The 16,573-nt window shown below is 45.2% G+C and overlaps 1 pseudogene across 1 annotated transcript in view; it reads right to left on the reverse strand.

Moving 5' to 3' along the window:
- Positions 1 to 10,315: 10,315 nt before the first annotated feature.
- The window catches only part of LOC123413276, a 46,697-nt pseudogene continuing 40,439 nt past the window's right edge, over positions 10,316 to 16,573 (reverse strand). Inside the window, exon 3 of the transcript XR_006613717.1 lies at positions 10,316 to 11,910. The product of XR_006613717.1 is annotated as a polyubiquitin-like (transcript). The remainder of the gene's footprint in view (positions 11,911 to 16,573) is intronic.

Below are 16,573 nucleotides of genomic sequence, written 5' to 3' on the forward strand. Positions count from 1 at the left end.
GCATCCTTGAATCTCTTGGGGTGCCTTGGGCATACCCAAGCTTGAGCTCTTGCCACTCTTTATCTCTTTGTCCATAAGAACTTCACCCAAAACTTGAAAACTTCACAACACGAAACTTAAACAGAAACTCGTGATAACATTAGTATAAGAAAGCAAACCACCACTTCCTTAGGTACTGTATCAAACTTAAATTCTACTTATGCTGATGTTGGGTTACTATATTTTCAATCTTCCATGGCTAATACCCCCCTATACTATCCATAGTTTCATCAAAATAAGCAACCAACAAAACAAAAACAGAATCTGTCAACAGCAGACCAGCCTGTAGCAATCTGTATATTTTGTATACTTCTGGTACTTCAAGAATTCCGACAATTTATGACAGTCTGAAGAATTTGCGTAGCAATCAGCAGCAAAAAGAATCAACACAAAACCTCTTACAGAAAAATAATAAAAATTCTTTTCGTGAGCAGAAAGTTTCTGTCTTTTCCAGCATGACCAAACGATCATCCCCAAGACTAATCATAACGGTTTTGCTTGGCACAAACGCAAAAAGAAACACAAAAAACACAATCATTACAGAATTATGAAAGTGCGGAAAACAAAAAACAGAAAGAAAAAGGATAGATTCGTTGGGTTGCCTCCCAACAAGCGCTATTGTTTAACGCCCTTAGCTAGGCATTGATGATGCTCACACAAAAGACAAGAGTTGAAGCACAACGAGAGCATCATAAAGCATGTGAAAATCGCATCTAAGTCTAACATACTTCATATGCATAGGCATTTTATAGGAAAACAAATTGTCAAGACAACCAATAGCTGCCATATGCAAGGAAGAAGAAAAAGACAAGAGCAAACTCAACATCACGAGAGGTGATTTGGTAACATGAAGGTTTCTACCACAATATTTTCCTCTCTCATAGGAATTACATGTGGGATCATATTCAAATTCAACAATATAGCTATCCCATAGGATATTATTTTCATGATCCACATGCATGCAAAGTTGACGCTCTTCAAAAATAGTGGGATTATCATCAACTAAAGTCATGACTTCTCCAATCCCACTTTCAATATTGTTACAAATATCATATTCATCATGAGGTTTGAACAAATTTTCAAGATCATAAGAAAGATCATCACCCCAATCATGATTATTGCAACAAGTAGTGGACATAGCAAAACTAGCATCCCCAAGCTTAGGGTTTTGCATATTTTTAGCATGATTGTCACTAATAGAATTTATAGTGAAACCATTGCAATCATGTTTTTCATCTAGGGAGCCCTCGTGAATCACTTCATAAATTTCTTCCTCACAATTTTCAGATTCACGCATCTCAAGCAAAACTCCATAAAAATAGTCAAGTGCCCTCAACTTACTAGCAATTGGATCAACATAATTGGATCTCTTAAAGAGATTAGCAAGTGGGTGAGGATCCATATCACTAGATTTTCAGCAAGCAAAGATGCAAGTGTAATGAAGGCACATGGCACACAAGCGAACATAAAGCAAGCGAGAGAAAAGGGCGAACGAAAAGGCAAAGGAGAAAGGCAAATGAAAACGGTAAATGTGAAGTGGGGGAGAGGAAAACGAGAGGAAACTGGCAAAAAAGTAAATGCAAGAGATGAGTTTGTGAGACCTACTTGGATAGATATCTCCTTCCCCGGCAGTGGCGCCAGAAATACTTCTGCTACTGCAACAAAAGACCTTCCAACGGCGCCAAAAACGTGCTACGACACCAGGAATCCTTCTGCTATGGCTACGCCTTAAGGGACTTCCTAGGCAAATATTCAAAGGATTTCCCCGTGGCCTTGGAGCCTTGCGTTGGTGTTCCCTCGAAGCGAAAAGGATGATGTAGCGCAGCGGTGGTAAGTATTTCCCTCAGTTTGAGAACCAAGGTATCGATCCAGTGAAGGAGTATCTCAAGTGTCTGCACAAACACAAAAGCTTGCTCCCAACGCTATGAAGCGGTTGTCAATCCCTTATAGATTGTTCGCCAAGTGAGAACTGAAAGCAACAAAGTAACAAAGCAAAGTAAAAGCGAGAGTGGAAACGATAGATGTGAATAGACCCCGGGGTCATAGTGTTTACTAGTGGCTTCTCTCATGAAAGCAAGTAGACGGTGGGTGAACAAATTACTGTGGACCAATTGATAGAACCGCGCAAAGTTGTGACGTCATCTAAGGCAACGATTATATCTATAGGCATTACGTCCAAAACAAGTAGACCGATACTTTCTGCATCAACTACTATTACTCCACACGTCGACCGCTACCCAGCATGCATCTAGTGTATTAAGTCCAAAAGAACAGAGTAACGCCTTAAGCAAGATGACATGATGTAGATGGACAATCTCATATCTACGACAAAGCCCACCTTGTTACCCTTGACGGCAACTACACGATGCATGCCTTGATGCCCCTTCTGTCACTGGGAAAGGTCACCACACGGTATGAACCCAAAACCAAGCACTTCTCCCATTGCAAGAATCATAGATCTAGTTGGCCAAACAAAACCCAAGACTCGGAGAGACTTACAAGGATATCAAATCATGCATATAAGAAATCAGCAAAGACTCAAATATATATCATAGATAATTTGATCACAAATCCACAATTCATCGGATCTCGACAAACACACCGCCAAAGAGGATTACATCGGATAGATCTCCATGAAGATCATGGAGAACTTTGTATTGAAGATCCAAGAGAGAGAAGAAGCCATCTAGCTACTAACCACGGACCCGTAGGTCTGAAGTGAACTACTCACGAGTCATTGGAGAGGCGATGATGTTGATGTAGAAGCCCTCCAACTCCAAAGTCCCCTCCGGCAGGGCACCGGGAAGGGTCTCCACATGAGATCTTCCGAAAACGGAAGCTTATGGCGGCGGAAAAGTGTTTTCGTGGATGCCCTATTTTTTCTGTATTTTAGGGAATATATAGGCGAATGAGCTAGGTCAGGGGGGCGCCAGGGAGGCCACAAGCCTGGTAGCCGCCGCCCCCTGGTGGCGGCTACAGGGCTTGTGGCCCCCCTGTGGCTCTCCTGTCTTGGCCCTCAAGTCCCCTGATCTTCTTCCGTTCTGGAAAAATTTATTTCGGGGATTTTATTCCGTTTGGACTCCGTTCCAAAATCAGATCTGAAAAGAGTCAGAAACACAGAAAAAACAGGAACTGGCACTTGGCACTGAATTAATAAGTTAGTCCCAAAAAAGATATAAAAGGTACATAAAACATCCAAAGTTGACAAGATAACAGCATGAAACCATCAAAAATTATAGATACGTTTGAGACGTATCATGGGCTATGTCGGCTAGAAAAAGAAAACAAAAGAAAAAAATGAGGGAGGTGGGAAGGAAGGAGGGGACTCCTCCTCCTCCAAACCGAATTGGAGTTGGAGTCCTCCTCCTCCTCCTCCTCCTCTCTCGGTCGGTGCCCTAGGGGCTCCCTTGAGCCCCAAGGCTGGCCCCTCCCCTCCTCCTATATATAGTAGAGGTTTTAGGGTTTTTGGGACACAACTTTGCCACGTGCAACTCAAACCTCTACTTTGTAGTTCTTCCTCTAGATCGGTTTTCTGTGGAGCTCGGGCGGAGCCCTGCAGGAATAGATCATCACCATCACCGGCGCGTCGTCACGCTGCCGTAGAACTCATCTACTTCCCCGTCTCTCTTGCTGGATCAAGAAGGCGGAGATCGTCATCGAGCTATACGTGTGCTGAACGCAGAGGTGTCGTCCGTTCGGCGCTAGATCGGAACGGATCGTGGGACAACGGTGATTTGAATCACAAAGCTGTACCACTACATCAACCGCGTTTCTTAATGCTTCCCGCTTAGCGATCTACAAGGGTATGTGGATCCGATCTCCCTCTCGTAGATGAACATCACCATGATAGGTCTTCGTGTGCGTAGGAAATTTTTTGTTTCCCATGCATCGTTCCCCAACAAGTCCGACAACGACGGTTCTAAGGTGAACAAGAGCGGCGGCAAGGTGAAGAAGGGCGTCAAGTCAGCAACCAGTGGTGGGGGAACGAGCGGCGCCAACGTCTAGGTGCATCGCAACATCCCCATCTAGTACCCGATGTTCACTGACGCCAACTGTGGCGTGTGGGCGGTGAAGGTGAAGATTATTCTTTGATCCCTTCGAGTGTCCGCAGGCAATGACGGACGACGACATCAACGAGGAGCGCGATGAAGGTGCCATGGCCGCCATAGCCCAGTGCATGCTGGATTCCATGCTAATGACATTGGTGAAGAAAGGCGTGGAACACAGTCAAGGAGATGAGGATCAAAGAACATTGCGTCACCAGGACTCTAGCACAAGTGCTGAAGTGCCAATTTCACAAGTTGCACATGGAGGAAACTGAATCGGTGAACGACTATGCAATGCATCTTACTACTTTGGTGGGAGAGATCCGCGCGCTTGGTGCAAAGCTCGAGGAGACCAAGATGGTGGAGAAATTTTTTAGTTCGGTGACTGACAAATTCACGTACATCACCGACACACTCGAGAAGCTTTACGACATCGACGACATGAACATAACGGAGGTGATTGGATGCCTGCGAACATGCAAAGAGAATGCTCGTGGTTGTCGAAAATGCAAAGGAGGAGGTAGTAACCAACTCATGTACTCGCGCGCAGATTGGGAGGCCCCAAGTAACAAAGGAAGGCATGACGGTGGTGAAGGCTCAAGCAACACGAATCGCGACAGACAAATCGGAAAAGGCAAACCACAAGGTCGTGGTAAGGCGGGCCAATCTAAAGAGAGGAAGCCACAGAACTTGGACTTGTTCTAGGTCAAGTGCTATAACTGCGACGAGATGGGTTACTTTGTGAAGGATTGTCTGAAGCCTAACAAGCGGGAGATCAAGGGGCAACGCAGGAAGGCCAAGGTACAGGTCTTCTGATGGACGAAGTTTGTGATCTCGCTGAAACGGTGGTTGTGAAACCAAGCCGGAAGGTGCTACTTCATGAGAAGAAAGTGACACCAAAGTTATCCGGTGATCAGAATGTGTTATGGTATCTCGACACGGGTGCCAGTAACCACATGACAGGGTGCAAGGAGAAATTCCTCGAGCTAGAATGCGATGTTGAAGGCTCGGTCAAGTTCGGTGATGGTTCAGCTGTGGAGATTTGCGGGCAAGGATCTATCCTCTTCGAGGGTCTCACAGGCGAACATCGCATACTCACCGGAGTGTACTACATCCCACGGCTTCGCAACAACATCATCTCTATTGGGAAGCTTGACGATAATGGATGCAAGGTGGATATCGAGAACGGAGTGATGACGATCTTCGACAACCTCTGAAACATGCTAGCTTGTGTTAATCACACACGGAATAGGCTCTATATCCTCAACCTTGATCAATCTCAACCAGACTGCTAGCTCGCCAAGAGTGATGATAATTCGTGGTTATGGCATGCTAGATTTGGACACGTTAACTTCTATGCCTTGAAGAAGATGTCAAAGATGGAGATGGTATCCGGGTTGCCATTTATCGACCATGTTGATCGAGTATGTGACGGGTGCTTGGTTGGAAAACAACACCGCAGGCCATTCCCTGCTCAGTCTACCTATCATGCAAAAGATGCACTCGAGCTGTTCCATGGTGATCTATGTGGCCATATCACCCCGGCAACTCACTGGGAAAGAAGTATTTCTTCCTTTGTGGTAGATGACTACTTGAGATATATGTGGGTCATTCTCCTACAGTCTAAAGATGAGGCGTTTGAACCGTTCAAAAAGCTCAAGGCTGCAACAGAGATGGAACACAAGCTGAAGGTTCGCGCTCTACGGACAGATCGCGGTGAGAGTTTATGTCGAACGAGTTCAACGACTACTGCGACAAGATTGGCATAAAAAGGTTCCTCATGGCACCTTACACGCCGTAGCAGAATGGGGTCGCTGAAAGGCGCAATCGAACCGTCGTTGACATGACAAGGAGTTTACTCAAGAGCAAGAACCTGCAAGGGACTTTTTGAGGAGAAGTTGTCTCGACGACGGTCTATCTTCTCAACCGGGCTCCAACGAAGGCGGTGATTGGCAAGACTCCATATGGAACAATTTACAGATATAAGCCAAATGCATCTCATCTACGGACGTTTGGATGTGTGGCACATGTGAAGACAGCGGAGCCGCATCCATCAAAGCTTGCCGGTCGTAGTACCAAGATGGTGTTCATCGGATACAAGAGGAGTTCCTACACCAAGGCATACCGCTTTTACGATCCACAAACCAAGCGTCTACGGATTTCACGCGACGTTGTGTTTGAAGAAAACCAAGCGTGGAATTGGAGCGCCGCAGCCGACGATACTCCAAACAGTAACATATTCACAGTTGAATTTTCAACTGACGATGATGCAAGAGAGGAGGTCCAGGTGGTTGGCAAGACGCCCAACCAAGGTGACCACAATGGTATTGATCATCATGGTGCCAATACCGGGACAACGTGCATAGGTCGCAAGGAGATTGCGACAACGACGCGCACGGCACGGGTGGAGATCTTGACAACGAGGCGCATAGTGACAACGACAATCAAGATGATGGTCACGGTCACGACAACTACGTCGACGACGCGGATGTCGATGACACGCCTGGGACTCAGTTGTCTTCCTCGAGTGCATCAACACCGATACAATTTGTGTCACCTCCTTCGCAAGCCACAATGGACTCTTGAGGCCTTGTCGCTACAAGACCCTCAAGAAAGTCTACAAGTACACAAAGCCAGTTACGCTCGAGTACTCCGGACTATGTCTGCTCGGAGTTGAGGAGTCGGTGAACTTTGTAGAGGCGAGCAAAAGTCCTAGCTGGACGTACGCCATGGATGAGGAGATGAAGGCGATTGAGAGCAATGGCACGTGGACTTTGGTAACCCGACCTCCGAACCAAAAGGTGATAGGTTTGAAGTGGGTTTACAAGTTAAAGAAGGACACAGAGGGTGCCATTGTGAAGTACAAGGCAAGATCCATTGCAAAGGGCTACGTACAACGTCAAGGAGTTGACTATGATGAGGTGTTTGTACCGGTTGCTCGACTTGAGATGGTGAGAGTGCTCCTAGATTTGGCAGCACAATAGGATTGGAAGGTTCATCATATGGATGTTAAATCCGCTTTCCTCAACGGCAATCTCACAGAAGAAGTGTACGTGGAACACCCCCTCGGTTGCGAGAAGAAAGGCGAAGAAGGGAAAGTTTACAAGCTTAAGAAGGCACTTTACGGGTTGAAGCAAGCGCGAAGAGCTTGGAACTCAAAGTTGGATCGAAGTTTGGTCTCGCTCGGGTTCAAAAGATATCCCCTCGAGCACGCAGTCTATAGAAAGAACTCCAAAGGCTTAAACCTGCTAGTTAGAGTTTATGTCGACGATCAGATTATCACCGGAGATAGCGTACAATAAATTGAACGTTTCAAGGCGCAAATGAAGAACAAGTTTAGCATGAGCGATCTGGGATTATTGAGCTATTACTTGGGCATCGAAGTGAAGCAAAGCTCCGGAGATATTTCCCTATGTCAATCGGCTTACACGGTCAAGTTATTGGACAAGTGTGGCATGTCAGATAGCTACGAGACACAAGTTCCAATGGACCAACATCACAAGTTGAGAAAGCGTAGCTCAAATCCGCCGGTGGACACCACAATGTATCGAAGCGTTGTGGGCAACCTAAGATACTTGGTGCATACCTGATCTGACTTGGCTTATTCCCTCGGGATCGTGAGTCGTTTCATGGAGAATCCAACAACCGAACACATGAACGCGGTCAATCAAATCCTACGCTATGTGAAAGGCACAATTAATCTTGGTTGCACATACAAAAAAGGAAAGGAAGGATTGGTCCTTCGTAGATATTCAGATAGCGACATGGCAACTGATGTTGATGACCGAAAGAGCACAACGGGCATGGTTTTCTACCTTGGTCCGAATCTGAGCTAGAATTCTCAGAAGCAAAAGGTTGTGGCACTATCTTCATGCGAGGCTGAATACATAGCGGCAAGCACGACGGCTTGTCAAACAGTGTGGTTGAGAAGACTACTAGCTATTCTTGCGAAGCGAGAGGTGCAAAAGGTGTCATTGAAGATCGACAACCAAGCTGCAATCTCATTGTGCAAAAATCTGATTCATCGCGAAAGGAGAAAGCACATAGATACCCGGTTTCACCACATCCGGGAGTGCATTGAAGAAGGGATGATCAAGGTTCAGCACGTAAATACTAAGGACCAGCTTGCCAATATTTTCACCAACTCCCTCGGTCGACAGAAGTTCATCAAGATGAGGAAGAAAGTCGGAGTGCAAGCAATGGAGACAAAGCAACCAGATTAAGAAGGTGAATGTAAGAATTAATATAGTTGTAGTTGTAGTATTAGGTATAGTCATGTATTAGTCTAGTCCTAGTGCTAGTCCTTTTGTTTTTACGTTTGAAAACCGGATTCGTGTATGAATCAGGATCTCCGTCGTGTTGGCTGCCGAGTCCTGCAGCGCATTGGACGGGACCTGTATAGAAATAAACGAAAAGGTGCAAGTTTACGCACCATCAAAATAGTTTTCTATTGACGTTCGATCAGAGATTGATTCGATCCAGTGCGGTCGAGTTAGCTTCTACCAGGTCGTGTCGCGTCCATCAAGCTGCTAGCTTGCTTGCTTGTTATAGCTTTGCTGCACGTACACGTCCTAGCTAGGAGTTTTTATCTAGCGATCCAAAGCCAACAGTACTCTGACTTTCCTTTGGCAGCTTCGATAACCCAAGTCGTCTTGAATATTTCAAACACCTCTTCTGTAATTGTCGGATTATCCTTTACAATCTCTGAGTAGGGTTTCTTTTTGTCGATGATCTTTGCTTTCATCCTTAATTTCCAGGAGGACAACGTGCCGCTAAGTTGCCCATGGCGCGTTTGTTTATCTTCTTCATTGCCCGGTCTTTATCTGGATGAGTATAGTTTTTTTCATCCCGGCCCGGGAACAAGAATACCTGGTGCAGCTTCCTTAGAAGGAGGTGCTTCATATCTGTTATCTTCTTTAATTTCTCATCGTTGATGGTGGCGGTTTTCCGTAGGATGCAGCCTATTTGATTGTCGTTGCACGCGCGCTTCCGCAAGCAAGTTTGGCTCAAAATTGTTGGAGTCTACCTCCGCGACCACCAGTCTAGTACTGATGAGCTTGTTTGGGCGTCGTATCCTCTTCGGTTTCGGTTCTATACGGGCTTCGCAAGTCTCAGTGCCGATCTCGGTCTCAGCGCTAGTCTCGGCGCCGGTCTTGATGTCGGTCTCAGTCTCGGATGTGACAGGTGGGCCCCGCAAGAACCATTGCTCGTCGAGAAGGTTCAAATAAGCGTATGCCGCCTCGTAGGCGTTGCAATCACAAAAAACTTGTCCTTCATCGTTGCTAGCCATGTTTCCCACGATTAAATCTAGTCAATTAATTCTAGACCTAATAAAATGAATAATGACATAAAAAATTCCTATGTTTTGCAGGAACGTTGATTCATTCCCGGTGCGATAAATCTCAGGCACTCGATATGTCGTAATTTGTAGAAAAAGTCATGCCAAAATTCACGGAAAATTTCAGCATGACCTTTGCTAAAAAGTGGACAAATCGAGCACCTGAAATTGCTGAAACGAAAATGAAACAACATTCCAACAAAACATAGGCCACTCGGCTTCATTCCCTGTAAACAACAAAAGGCCACTTGGTCACAATCAAACCACTTCAACGTATCAGACTATAGATAACAAGTGTTTCCCTTTAAGTTTTGCATTAATGAAAAATTACATTGTCCAAAATGTTACACACCAATAATTTGCACCGATATCATCCATCAGAAAAATGTATAGATACACTTGTTGAGATATCGCTTTTCATTAACTTATCATCGATCCAAGATAAGAGATAAATTGGCTTATCGGCCGACCTATCGATAAAACGGTCAATCTATTGATTTTTTATCAATCAACAATTTATCGACGATAAATTGGCTTATCGGCCGATCTATCGATAAAACGGCCAATCTATTGATTTTTTATCAATCAACAATTTATCGACGAGGTTTTTAAGAAACCTTAGGTTTTTGTATCATCAGGATCGATCAACATGGCAAACCCGTAAGCCATGTCATCCATATTTCACATAAGCAATAGGAGATGTACCAGAAGTAGCCATAATATGTTGGATCCCGCAGATTTATCTGCGAATATCGACAAGGTAAATGCCGAACCGTTTATCAAGTCTTGCACCAGTCAGCAACCAGAAAACATGTGCCAAAAGCAGAGATCAAATGCATCAGAAAGATAGCAAGAAACCACCGTATAACAAAACAGCAAACATCAGGCAGAGTTATCAAAGGTGTCCGAAGACTCGACCTCCAGAATTATACACCGAATCCTGGGCTCACTTATTTTTCATAGTTCACCAAAGCTGCTGCGCACCAGAAGTTCAAAGATACAAACGATAATACTGCATCACAGTACGGTAGACAGAGACAGACTCCATTGGAGGACACATAATGGACAGGGGCTTGTGAACCCAGAGACAGAAGCAGTTCCATGGCCAGGAGCCTACTGGCCACCGCGGAGACGGAGCACCAAGTGAAGGGTGGACTCCTTCTGAATGTTGTAGTCCGCCAAGGTACGGCCATCCTCAAGCTGCTTACCAGCAAAGATGAGACGCTGCTGGTCCGGGGGAATGCCTTCCTTGTCCTGGATCTTTGCCTTCACATTGTCGATGGTGTCCGAAGACTCCACCTCCAATGTGATGGTCTTGCCCGTGAGGGTCTTTACAAAGATTTGCATGCCACCACGAAGGCGGAGGACAAGGTGGAGGGTGGATTCCTTCTGAATGTTGTAATCCGCAAGGGTGCGGCCATCCTCAAGCTGCTTGCCGGCGAAGATTAGACGCTGCTGGTCCGGTGGAATGCCCTCCTTGTCCTGGATCTTGGCCTTGACGTTGTCGATGGTGTCCGAGGACTCAACCTCCAGGGTGATGGTCTTGCCGGTGAGGGTCTTCACAAAGATCTGCATACCACCGCGAAGCCTGAGCACCAGGTGGAGGGTGGACTCCTTCTGGATGTTGTAGTCCGCAAGGGTGCGGCCATCCTCGAGCTGCTTGCCGGCAAAGATTAGACGCTGCTGGTCCGGTGGAATGCCCTCCTTGTCCTGGATCTTGGCCTTGACGTTGTCGATGGTGTCCGAGGACTCAACCTCCAGGGTGATGGTCTTGCCGGTGAGGGTCTTCACAAAGATCTGCATACCACCGCGAAGCCTGAGCACCAGGTGGAGGGTGGACTCCTTCTGGATGTTGTAGTCCGCAAGGGTGCGGCCATCCTCGAGCTGCTTGCCAGCGAAGATGAGACGCTGCTGATCCGGTGGAATCCCCTCCTTATCCTGGATCTTGGCCTTGACGTTGTCGATGGTGTCCGAGGACTCCACCTCCAGGGTGATGGTCTTGCCGGTGAGGGTCTTGACGAAGATCTGCATACCACCACGAAGCCTGAGCACCAGGTGGAGGGTGGACTCCTTCTGGATGTTGTAGTCCGCAAGGGTGCGGCCATCCTCGAGCTGCTTGCCAGCGAAGATTAAACGCTGCTGGTCCGGGGGGATGCCCTCCTTGTCCTGGATCTTTGCCTTGACGTTGTCGATGGTGTCAGAGGACTCGACCTCAAGGGTGATGGTCTTGCCAGTGAGGGTCTTGACGAAGATCTGCATACCACCACGAAGCCTGAGCACCAGGTGGAGGGTGGACTCCTTCTGGATGTTGTAGTCTGCAAGGGTGCGGCCATCCTCGAGCTGCTTGCCAGCGAAGATTAGACGCTGCTGGTCCGGGGGGATGCCCTCCTTGTCCTGGATCTTTGCCTTGACATTGTCGATGGTGTCAGAGGACTCGACCTCAAGGGTGATGGTCTTGCCAGTAAGGGTCTTGACGAATATCTGCATCTGTAAATACAAAGCAAAGCAGACATAACCAGAGTAAGTTATGGTACAGGGATATGTGCAGTACGTCAAAACAATAGAACAACCAGATGGCCACCACCATGCCACAAAGATGAAATTGCAACAGAGATGAAACCAGCTAGAGAGCGAACTGCCCAGGAGCTGCCCCACTACAACAAGCCAATGGATTGACAGAGCATGCAGTGCTAAATCTTTAGCAGGACTATATATTAGCATATCTACTTGCACAAAGTAAGTAATATATATTAGCATAAGTAATCTAGTTGTACCGAGAAGCTGGTTAAGAAGTCTAGAAACCAACAGCAATATCAGCAAACCGACATGATTTTAGGAGTTGAATCAATGCCCAAGCCAACTACGGATACTACAAAGCCAAACTACAAAGCTAGCAAATCACAGGTGTATAACTTATCAGGGCTACAAAATCAGAAGCTAGCTACCTATAACTAGACAGATTAATCGAATTAACAGCAATTGCATCCCAATAACACCACGAAGGTGTATCATGAGCGGTACAAAATCATAAATCCATAAAATTACTAGAAGATTAATCATAAATCCACAACAATACAACTATACAACTAGACGAGATGAAGCGACCCAACAGCAACCGCACGAGAATCGGCACATCTACTCGAAAATCGTGGCATAATCCAGAGAGATTTAACTACAACCGAGCCTAGTCAACCTCGAGTACCCGAACGAGCTGTAATAATCAATCAACGGCAATAACGCCTCGACCAACAGATCTACTCAAAACAACAACCGATCAACACGCACATGACGTGAAGGAGGAGAAGAGATCGGAGGCTCGCATCGCATACCTTGAGGAGAGAGGAGGACAGAGGCTTCGCTTCGCTTCGATCGGAGGAGATTTCCCGGCGAGATCGGAGAGGGGACTGGATCGGATTGGGTCGGATGTGTGGGGAGGAGACGGGAGGGGGCGGGGAATTTATAGCCGAGCCGGCTCGGACGGGAGCGGTGGGAGGAAGGAAGAAGAACCACGGCACGGCACGCGTGGCGTGTGCGGATAGGAAAAGGAGATTCCAAGACTGACGCCGTTTGGTGCCGTGAAGGGTTTGGCTGGTTGGTGGCCGTTTGAGCTGTTGGACACCATTTTTTTTTAAATAACCACATATATTTTATTAGACAAACATATTACAGAGTATATACGTAGAGACATACACAAAAAATTTACATTTTTATCAAGAATTTCACAGCAAGAGAAAATAAAATTTTATTAATAGAGAACCTTGTGTCTTGCCGAATCGTTGTCCACCTTTGTTTACCACCATCGTCACGGCGACGCGAGATAAAAAGAAGAACATCCACCATACCAAGATCTAAGGGAGCACCTTCGCATACGAGGGACGAGACCCGAGGCTTTGTGGCATGTCGACCAGGGTTCATCTCGGTGTCCTTTAGAGCTCGACGCCATCAACTTCATCCAACACGGTTGAAGAAGCGAAACGTCGTGCCTCCATTCACGCATCCCACTGCAAGACCCCAAACACAACTACACAGGCCGAGCTCGCGACCGTCGAAGAGGACACCGAGCACCAACCAACAACACTTACACTCGCTAGATCCGAAGACCATCGAGAAGACCTGGCTACCTTCTCCTCGACGCCGCCAGTGAATGCGTCGTCGACGTGGGAGAAGAAGAGAAGAACTTTTTATTCCAAGGATGCAATGTCGTCCTCACCACCAAAACGACGCCCCACGGACAAACATGACCAGCCCTTCCAACTAGCGAGAATAAAATCGTCGGGGTCCCATCCCCATCCGTCATCGGAGAGGCAGACGAAGGAGACGAGGACCCGCAGCCTCGGCAATGGAGAAAGGGGTAGAAACACGAAAACGTCACCTGCAAATCGGCTGGAACCGTCTAGGAGCAAAGAGGGAAGCGGTTTCGTCGTGCGTGAGCATGGCAATGGGCAGTTGTATCATGCCGTATGCGTGAGGAAAGGTCACGTTCAGAACCCTTGGGCATATAAATTTATTTTTCAAAAAATGCATTTTAAGCATGTTTTAGAATATTAGAAAATTTAAGTAAGTATTTCACTCATACATGTTCGGAAATATGGATGAGCGGCTCGAAGTTTTGTAAAAGTATATCTTTTTATTTTGTCTCCATAAAAAAGACAAATCTAAGTTCTTCTAAATGGCGTTCCACGAACACAATTTTTTCTCCTTCTTGCACAAGCCATAAAAGAGGGTATTTTTTCGTGAAACTTTATGCACGTAAATAGAATATGGAGACGTACCGTGCAACTTTTTTCCAGATTTATTTTAGCATTTGAAAATGGGTTTTTCGAAGAGGATTTATATGTACCCGTGTTTATTCATTCACTTTCCTATGCGTGAGTTGCATACATGGATTTGGTTTTGAGTTTTGACTCGTAGAAAGATTGTCACCACGAAAATATGAGTATTTTTTGGCAAAAATGTTAACTAACAAGAAATGAATTAATGGCATTGGTTTCACCCTTAAATAAGAAAAAATAATTAAATAAAAATCGGAATAATAAATTTGTATAATAAATATTCTCAAAAAAAGGTTTTATAATAAATAAAGAATCTGTGTCATTGGTAATACTCTTTAAAAAACAAAGATAACGAAAATAGTTTTAAAAACTTGCACAGAACTTTGAACTAGAATTGCACTATTGGAGTACGCAAGCAATAATTATATATTAGTGCAATTTTTTGCACATATTAAATAGTATTGCTGTGCATACGTTTACGCTAACCGAACATCCCAAAAAAATCAACAAAAAACAAATAACAAAAGAACACATACAAACAGAAATCAGGAAAAATGAGAAAGGAGGAGAGGGATGGGGTTGACGGGCCACGCTTTCGTTCTCATCAATCTGCTTTAAGTTCTTGTCACATAAACAACCGAGAAAGAAGAAAAGGAGATTCCACGAGACACTATTTCACGTGGCGTCACTTTCCAAGATCAGTGTATGAAGGATAAAAGAATCGTAGTGGCTTTTCGTGACATTTTCCGTGAACTCCTTTTGGTATGTATGTGCATTTGGTACGTATGTGCATAAACAGTATCTTCAGTCGTTCGGTCCTGTAAAAATATCTCCCGGGGAAATAGCGTCTTTTGAGGTGTCGTCGGTGAAATTTCGACATGGGGATATCGATTTCCAGCCAGGAACGCAACGTCATCGACTTAAAAATTACTCCCTCTGTTCCTAAATACTTGTTGTTGGGGAGAACTAGATTAATTGTCCCCAACAACAAATATTATGGTACAGAGGGAGTATTAAAACATTCAAACTTGATGAAATTCAGTCAGTTTGAGAAGGGCCCAAAGTCGTGTATCAGCTTTCAGAATGAATCGTGGCGCTCTGAAAGCTTGATGCATGTATCAGCTAATTAATTATGAGGGCAGCAGACTGAAATTTTGCATCTCGATGCGTCTTTGACCTGGTGGCATGTATCCGGTTGATGATAGAGGCCATTCGTACTTATATTTTTTATATTGATTGATTTAATTGATCAGTGGCACCGTGACGATGCATTAGGCTGGAGAGACTCTGCAGCTAAACCAGATAATGATCTAGTGCAAGATGGCGACATGGGCAACTGAACTAATCCTACCACTAGATTAATTAATAGTGTATGCTTGATGATTAGAAGTATGATTAATCATATGGTGGCTAGTCCTAGATGAGACGAACTTGCTGGGCTTAAGATGACTATCAGGGCAGGCAGGTGATCTCGAACACGGAAGACTGTTCCAGTCGCTTCGGTCCTTCTAGATTGATCGGTGAGTTGGCTCTAGGGGTGTGTTTGGTAGGCTGCATTAGGTCCAGCCAGATTGCGTCGGTTGTACTAGTACACTAGATTGTTGATGGCGCGCGTTGCTGCCTCCGTCTACTTTGGCTCGTAATTCCTTCGTTTTTAAATATAAAACCTTTTAAAAATTACACTATGAACTATATGTGGATGTACATAAGAGATATTTTAGAGTATAGATTCACGCATTGCTTCGTATGTACTCTTCTAATGAAATCTCTAAAAGGTCTTATATTTTAAAACGGAGGGAGTAGTTGTTAGGGACATAGAATAATTTGAATACATTTATTTTAAAAATTAGGATGATTTATGGATGCATGTTGCATGATTGATCATGACATCTTTTTGGCTCCTAAAAAAGCCACAAATCCTAAAGAAAGACATTACAAATATATGTGAAAAACAAACATATAAATAGGATGTGCAAATATTTCGGTTTTAAAAAAATCGATGCCTCATGGCATGTCATATTACATTGTAATCTAACAGACAGATTCTAAAAGGGATTACAAACGGGCATACTGGCATTGCATGCTCTGCATATCATCCAATTCACTCGGAGATCCCAAGAGCGGAGTTGCACGATGACGCCTCAAAGGAGGGAAATGACACTCGACAGGCTCCTGGCCGTAGTAGAGGGTCAAGGCATTCACCAGGAAATCGACTACTCCGATCTAGACACGGCTTGCAGATCTAGAGCACCAAAAGCATACATATCGCCGAGCCATGCCCATTACCTGCGTTATCGACCACCAACCTCAATCAACCAATGACCCTATGTAGCACCAAAATTCATGAGAGACGCTAATATGTATGATAAACTATAGAG

This window comes from Hordeum vulgare, chromosome 7H, assembly GCF_904849725.1.
Source record: "Hordeum vulgare subsp. vulgare chromosome 7H, MorexV3_pseudomolecules_assembly, whole genome shotgun sequence".
Lineage (NCBI taxonomy): Eukaryota > Viridiplantae > Streptophyta > Magnoliopsida > Poales > Poaceae > Hordeum > Hordeum vulgare.